Below are 8,566 nucleotides of genomic sequence, written 5' to 3'. Positions count from 1 at the left end.
GGCTGGCAGGCGCCGCAGAGCTCAGCAAACTGCAACTCTGAACGACCTGATAAGGCGGATGCGCATTGTTCAGCGGGGAGGGACAGGGACCTTGCTCATGCAAGAGTACCTGAGCGTGCTTTGGGCGCGCTACAGCCGCGTACTTAGGTACAACTCTCGAACCACCAGTGCCCAATTTCTGAGGGGTAGACCTGTGTCCCCCCCCCCCCCCCCCCCCAAGTTTCTGCGGTATTTGCGCGTGTCTCGCGGGGGAGGGAGGGAGGGGGGGGGGTGCGGGGCCTCTACGCGGGTTTCGCAGCTGGTCCTGCCGGACGGCAGGTTGTCATCCAGGCAGGATGACAAAGACGCCGTGTTCCGGGAGTATATCTCTTCCTTGTACGCTGCAGCTCAAAGCGATAACCCCAGTGAATTTGCCGCAGACGTGCGTCAGTTTTGTGGGGACCTCCCTGACGTTCCGACTGAGATGAGCGAGGGGTTGGTGCGTCCCGCCACCCGTCAGGAGGTGGAGGACGTTTTTCGTGCCATGAAGACCGGCTCGGCCCCGGGTCCGGACGGCTTGCCTACAGAATTTTACTCAAAGTATTGGGACGTTGTGGGCGACGCGCTGGTCAGGGTTATTAACACATTCCTAGATTCGGGCTACGCCCCCGATTCTTTTAAAATTGGACGAGTCATTTTAATCCCCAAGACGGGAGTTTCTGGCTCCGATCCTCAATCGTGGCGGCCAATCACGCTACTAAACGCGGATTACAAGATACTAACCAGTCTGTTAAGTAAGTGGCTTCGCGATATTTTGCCCGTGATCATTAGTCCGTTTCAGACGTGCAGCGTCCCCGGGCGCACGATCTTTTCTTCTTTAACTTTCACGAGAGACCTTTTTGCATACGCGTGTTGAAGATGTCTTAACGGTTGTTTTATTTCTCTTGATCAAGCCAAAGCTTTTGACAGAGTTGAGCACAATTACCTCTTTTGTGTCTTAGCTACGTTTAGATTTTCCAGTCTGTTTATAAATTTGTTAGAAAATTTGTACTCAAACATGTCTAGTGAGCTTTTAGTAAACGGGCGCCTGACAGCGGCTTTCCCCGTAACGAGAGGAGTGCGTCAGGGCTGCCCGTTATCGCCACTGCTCTTTGTTTTGTGTATCGATCCTTTGCGTCGTAGAATTCACACAAGCGAAAATGTTTGGGGTTTCCCGCTTCCGGGGCTAAGTACAGTTTCTGTTTCAGCATATGCTGATGATGTTTCTTTATTTTTGCGCGACAGTGACAGTTTTCTGGCAGTAGATCGTATCTTTTCGAACTACTCCGCGCTGTCTGGGGCTCAATTGAACCCCAGGAAAAGCCAGGCTTTGTCTTTTGGTTCGTTCCCGCGTACTTCACTTGGTGCTATCCCGTTTGTCCAAACTATTTATATACTAGGCGTACCTTTCTCGCACGAGGGAGTGTCACACCTGGCTTGGGACGAGGTCTTTGGTGAAGCTCGAACACAAGTTCGGCTGGCGTCCGAGTTTGAATTATCGCTTAGTGACAAAGTTTTTTTGATCAAAAGTGTAATCTGCGCCCAGCTCTAATACGTGTCGCGGGTGGCACTTCCTCCTGCTGTTTTTACCCGACGTATGACATCTTTATTGTTTTCTCTTATATGGAAAGGGAAGACTGAGCTCGTTGCCAGACCGGCGCTGCGTCTACCGCGGTCCAGCGGCGGCCTGAGCATTCCGTGTCTCAGTACGTTTGCGCAGGTACTGGCCCTCCGCTGCGTGTTAGATATTTTAGAAGATGTAGACTATATCGGCCGTGCTCTAATGCTGTACTGGTTGGGTCATTTGCGCCGGACGCTCGTGCCTCGGGGACTGGGGAACCTGGCTCCGGCGGCGGAGACACCTCTGCCGCATTACGCGGCGGTCGTCGCGACGCAGCGCCGGGTCACCCAAGATTTACACAGCGTTTACATTCAACAGCTACCAGCATCCCGTGCTTGTAAGTCGCTTTGTGCCGCAGAGGTGTCTCCGGCGAACCAGTCACGTAGCTCCCAGGTGTCTTGGGAGAGCCTTGTTTCTGCGGACGTCCCTGCGCAGGCAGCCGATACTGGCTGGAAATTTGGGTGGGGGGTCCTACCAACGAGAGACCGACTAGGACACTGGGGAGTTTCCGCTACCGACAGCTGTCCCAACTGCCCTTCTATCGAATCAAATGAGCATTCCCTCGTCGGCTGTGTTGTCGCCAGGACGTTCTGGAAACTAGTGGCACGGGCCTTCGCGGTGCGCCTCCTCGCGCAGAGACGACCCAACCGTTTCCCTAGACTTTTAGAAATTTTAACGCGCCAAGACTTGTAGGAGTTTAGGTGTCGCGCTGTGGTCCATCGTCGCCGTTTCAGGCCTCTGTTCCCCATGCTCCCAACTTTAAGAGAGCAAGTTGCGGACTATCTGGAGAAACAACTGTGGACGCTTGGGGAGCAAGAGTTCCTAAGACTGTGGCACTCGCGGTTTCTTCTCGTTAATAACAACAGAATTTTGCTGCGGCCTACTCCGGTTCTGCACGGAATGTGACATAAATGAGTGGTGAAGTGTGGCCTGCGTGCCACCAACTGTGAGCAGTGTAGTCATAGGTGTGGCATTTGTGCCAAGATCTTCGTAAATATGTAAATAAACTTTTCTTTCCAGCAGACTTGTACACGTTACTGAAAAATAGTAAGAAATTACATTTACAATTACTGAAGGCTAAATTGTAATTTATTAAAATTACAGTTACCTTGCCATAAAAGTAAGTGACCGTTACCCCCAAGAGTTATCCGTTACTTTCGTGGCGTTACTTTCAACAATATTGACCTAAATTAAGAAACAAAGGGAAGAGGGTTATTCAAGTTCTTATTGTTGACACCTGTGCCATTTATTTACCTTGAGTATTTTGAGCAATAGCTGACTCTCGAAAGTGTCGTCAGACATTTTGTGTCATCTCTTACTCAATATGTTGACTGCTACGCTGAGCATCATTTGAACTGAGACACTGGATGGGAGTGCCAAATTGTGCCTCACGAATGTTTTATGCTCTTCATTGAGCGTTTTCATCGAAGCAATGGAAGTACTATTTACTTTGAAGATAGAGTTAAGCTTTATCGCTGCAGCCGTTGCCGGATGTTCGAGAGTTTTAGTAGAGTCGGTAACAGTAAGGTGATAATTAAATAATAATTAAGGTTTGGCTCGACATTCTTCTTCCTTTGGTTCTGAACAGGTCGAGCCTCGGTTGAGACGTTGGTGAATTAGAAAAAAAGTTGCCAATATTTAAATATAAGTAATCGAGAAAAAAAAACAGGACACTGATAACAACAATTAATTAGAACGTTGGTTAAAACAAGGAAATGTTGACGCACGTTTGCCATGTGTACCTTTCTTGGTGCCGCTCAAAACGCACGGAGCACGGACCGACTGCAGTTTACTCCGGTGTTCTCCAGATAGACGTCCGGCGATGCCATGGGCAGCGAAGGGCAGAAACCTAAGTAAGCCGCGCAATGGCCCCACTCACTATTTTCACTCTCTCCTCAAGCCCACAATATCAAGTCTACGTTAGCCCCCGTTATGCTTTATTCGTAAAACTATCTGCTTGAGATAAGATGCGTCCTGCTGGGGCAAAAAACAGGAAGAAGAAAAAAGAAAGACTATTACCATTTTCGAAGTGCTCGCAGAAAGCTGACTTACAAAAAGAGTAAGTGAGATGCAGATAAACTGGCTGGAATCGACAAATAAAGTGGGCCAACCCTAGAAGTTGGACTATAAATAAGTAAATAGCTTTTAAAACATGGTCAAATAAGGTTCAAGAAGCAGAGAAAATACATCCTGTTTTCTAAGAGAAGATGATAATTGAGCATCGACGAACGAGGATGCTTGTGGCTGTAACACCTTCACATATTATCACATCTCTTTTAGTGGATTTTAAAGTAGACGGCGCTTTGTCTTGTGTTGTGACATTATAAAAATGGTCCTAGTCACTATTAGCCCCAAGACGTTTGCGTGGCGCCCCCTTACAGCAAACCGGGGTGACGTCACGGCGAGGAGAGAATTTTCCCCCGGCTCGCCCCGTTCGCCCTGTGGCGGCTGTGACGACGCCAGCTGTCGTCGCGCTCGTTTCTATTTAATTTTTTTTGGTCTGTTTTTCGTAGGAACTGTAATTTTTTTTTATGTGCCTTTATTGAGGTATGGCCTGTAGCTACAGGCGAAACTTCAACCAATATTTTCAGCGTGGTTGACAGAGCAGGCAACGTATGAATCTCAGCTGGTATATGAAAATAAAGAATTATGGCCACAATTGCAGGAGCATCACTATAGATTTACATGGCGTACAATGAATGCTGCTGATGGTCTGAATGAATGGGCAGGTTATGTATACTATTTTTTGTTTTGTATCTCCGTTTTTAAACAAGATCGCCGAAGAAGAAAAGCTGCATGCTGCTCGGGCAACATACTAAATACAGTCTCGGCCATCGGGAGAGAATCAGAAGTAAGACAGCCCAAGTGCAGGGGCAAAGTGAAAATACAAGGAACATTTATTATATACATTGCTCGCATATGACCTTTGCTGTATTCGGATAGTATTTCAATGCACTACACGGGTGATATCTGTGGACTTGTTTATATCAACCCTCAAGTAATGTATAACAAACGTAAGCGAAGGTGTCTAGCTCGTTATTAGTCCGTTAAGCCCTAACATTGAGATTTTACTTAAATCGAATTGTCCTGAAGCTAAAATACCAGAACCTTTTCTCACGCAGACTGTCGCCCTTCACGGGTTACACATTTTGTGCAACTAGTGCCGCAACTACCACTGGACAGACGTTTGAATGCTTGCTTTTACTCCTGTTTTCCTCTGTTGTCAGAGAGTCCAGCTGTTGGTAGTCTGGAGGCTGAAGAAGCTTTTGGGGACCTGCAGCAGTGTCTCTTTTAATTGTAAATGACAATTCAGACAAAATGGTGTATTTTCCAAATACGCAAGGCTGGAATAAAAATGTCAGGAAAAAGTATAAACATTCCAAATTATTTGGGCAGTTCAATACATATCATACAGGAAACTGCGGGCAATTCGGCCGTTTTCGCTAATACCATACAAACTAATTTCCAGTAATTCTGCATCTTTGAAGAAATATGCCTGCATACGTGTATAAACTATATAATTTGCGAAGAAGCTACATTTATGTAAAACAACCCTGTTCCATGAGCACTTGAAAGATTATCAGACACAGGGCCTTTAAAACATATGCGAACCAGCGTATGCAGATCGGCAGCGCAGAGTCGGAGTACCGAGTTAATTTGCCGACCACCCAAAGGCCCATGATATAAATGCCACTAAAAATGCCTTGAAAGCGGGATGTAATATCGTCCTAAATCGAGAACATGCAAGGGTCAAAATTCCAGCGTCTGAAACACTTGCGCCACCGCTCCACCGATCCTTCGCAAAATTGCCTTGAGTCGTGTGGACGGGCGTGTCGTCCACTCGACAGATATAGCTTTCGGGATTTGCAACCCAATTTTAAAGGTAAAGGGGAAAAGCAGGCTTATAAAATGTACGGAAGCACGTCAATATGGGCCTGACTCAACGTCTTGTACACCGGGTAAACGAAGTCCAGCTCCTCGAAGAGCTTGCGGCACACAACACCAAACCAGGAAACCGGTGCTGGGAAAAGAGCCGATGCGAGATCGCGGAGCGCAGTCATCGCCCTGACGTCACGGTGCGCCTCACCCAACCAGGGCGCGGCGACCGCAGCGACGCTTGTGTTCGCTCTCGGGGCTAATAACCAAGAAGGACATTGTTAATTCTTGTCTGTGCTCTTAAAGCGCAACTCCGCTCAAATCCGAAAAATTTAGGCTTACATGTGATTCAAATTCACAAAGCGCTACTAAGCAACTCTACGTCTCCGAATTCGCGAAATGTGGAATATTATTTGTGTAATCCTAGTATAAACATCAGCTGATACCGAAACCGAAACTTCGGTTGTGTCAGGCAACATTGGCCTCGGGTCGTCAGAGTCATGGCGACGTCACGTCGAAGCACGTGGTCTTGTGACGTTCGGGAGGGAGCGAGGTACAGGACACGCGACGTGGGCAGGTCGCTTCGCATGGCGTGGACGGTGATGGCCCGGGGGAGAGGTGGAAGGGGAGAAGACGAAAGAGGAGGAGGGGAGTGGAGAAGCAGACCGATAAGCGCGCAGGGCAGCGCAAACTAGGGCATCCGTGTTACGGTGATCACATGAACGCCCGGTCAGCCAACACCGGGAGGAGAAACTCATGACGTCATCATTCCATTTCGCTCTGAGAAGTAAAAACAAACAAAACGTGAGAATGACGTAGTCATGCCTCTGACGTAGTGGCTCAATGTTGGCTGCTCCAACTCCGTCGCATTGACGCGCTGACGATTGCGCCTCACGTCGCACGCTAGAGTTGGCAGATTTCGGCGACTTGGCTCACTTGAAGGTTTGCTGGCCAGTTTATTAAATATATAAACGGAATTAGGTCGTAATATTTGACATGGGGTCTTGCTATACGATACTGAAGAGGGCTACATAGTTTTCTAAATATCAAAAATGAGGCAAAGTTGCCCTTTAACGCCTTGAGCTTCTCGGGGAGGCATACAATCACTTGGTGCCTTCCTCTCCCCGCCGTCGATCAGAAAGAAAAAAACAAAGACACTAAAAAAAGCGTGAACAACTTGCCCCTTCCCCCCCCTTTTTTTTTGTAGAAATGTTTATTTCGATTTTTTTACATTGTTTGTTAGGTTCAAAAACTTGGTGTTGCAAAAAAAAAAAAAAAAGGCTTTGCGGAACTGAAGAGTGCCAAGCCTCCCTTTACCAAAATGAACACGACTTTTTCTTTAGAAGAGGGGGGGGGGGGGGGGGGGCTGGTCCAAAAAAAAATGTAACGGATTACAAGGAATCCGTTACGTAAATTATGTAAGGGAATTACTCTAAAATTACTCTAGAAAATATGTAATTATTCAGTTACTAAATTACCGATAAATGTAACGGATTACAAGTAATTTCGTTACTTGTAACGGATTACGTACAAGTCTGCTTTCCAGTATCTGTTCTTTTCAGCTTAATATCCGAGAGGGGCCCTTTATGGGTCCTCGATATTAACTTTATTTTTGTAGCGAAGTGGGGTTCTCCGGGCTTGTCCGGAACCTGCCAGTGTCGGTCCTGCATTGCAGTATAGCGGGGATCGGCCCACTTCCTTCGGGAACAAAACATTTTAATCCAAAATGAGATTCTAGCACATGGTAAGATTCTAGAAAAGTAGAACACTTCTCGGCGAGATGCGTTCCACTGTGCTGGAATCAAGTGTACCTGCCTCTGGGTTACCGTGGTGACGCGAAGCGAACTTTTCCGAGCACTAGCAGCGGCTCAGACGGGCCATCGCGTCCATCGCCAAAAAAAAAAGAAGCTTTCCGAGCCCCATGACTCGGACGAGAACTAGAGCCTCACATTTTAGCATAGGCTGTATTTACAGTGCCGTCCGAAAGAAAGTCGAAGGACGCGTGTATCACTGGGGAGCTCGTTGACATCCCCCCCACCCCCCTCTATGGCTCTGCTTTGCGGCGACAGTATGCGGCTGCTAATTACAGAACTATTAATCCACTTGGCCCCGTCGTAAACGCCGCTTCGCGGCGTCCAGCCGGCAACCGAAACCCCGCCGTCCCCCATGCACATCCGGAAAGGAAATCCCACTCGATTTTGTTCAGCGAAGTTTCATCGACAGGATTCGTTTTTTTTTTTATCAGTGTTAATTGTAAAAAAGAAATGTCGTACACATGATTTCGAGTCAAGAAGTCCAACGCGTCAAGAGGTCCAACGAGTCAAGAGGTCCATTATTGGACCTCTTGACTCGTTGGACCTCCTGACGCGTTGGACCCCTTGACTCGCCGTGGATATCTTGACTCGTTGGACCTCTTGACGTGTTGGACCTCTTTACCCATATTGGATCTCTTGACTCGTGCCGCGATGTGTCAAGAGGTCCAACGCGCTAAGAGGTCTAATATAGGATATTTTTACTCGTTTCATCTCTTGGTGTGAAATATGTACAGGCAAGAGGTGTGAAATAAGTAGAAACAAAACAAAACAAAACAAAAAAAAAGAAGAAGAAGAAAAGAAACTACCTTGTTGGAAAATTTCGAAGATGGAAAGATGGCGGAAAAGGCTCATACAAGCGTAACCGTAATATGGGACATCCTATACAAGCGAATCGGCGGATCCAGTATAGTGGATTACGGCGGAACGATAGAGGTAGGCGGAACCATACAAGCGTGTCGTATTATGGGACATCCTATACCAGCGTAGTGGAAAATGGCGGAACCATGTGGAACCATACATGCATAACGTAATATGGGACAACCTATACCAGCTAAAAGGCGATACCACGACGGTGGAGCCACATGGCTCCAACATGCTGGTTTCGCCTTTTCACTGTTGTACAGGGCGATTTAGTTTTAAGCTTTACATACATGTTTAGAAAGGTCGTGAAAGCTAAATTAATGCGGTTTGTGCAGGCGAGTTATACAGCCAGGCGTACGTAGTATAGGGACCTAAT

The 8,566-nt window shown here is 47.3% G+C and overlaps 1 pseudogene; it reads left to right on the top strand.

The window, feature by feature from the left end:
- The first annotated feature begins 7,037 nt into the window (after window positions 1-7,037).
- Window positions 7,038-7,215, top strand: LOC115322898 (annotated as a pseudogene).
- The last annotated feature ends 1,351 nt before the right edge of the window (window positions 7,216-8,566 follow it).

The sequence above is a fragment of the Ixodes scapularis genome, unplaced genomic scaffold, assembly GCF_016920785.2.
Source record: "Ixodes scapularis isolate PalLabHiFi unplaced genomic scaffold, ASM1692078v2 PGA_scaffold10__122_contigs__length_95168666, whole genome shotgun sequence".
Lineage (NCBI taxonomy): Eukaryota > Metazoa > Arthropoda > Arachnida > Ixodida > Ixodidae > Ixodes > Ixodes scapularis.
The sequence above is the reverse complement of the archived record's forward strand: the minus strand, read 5'-3'. Positions and strand labels throughout refer to the sequence as shown.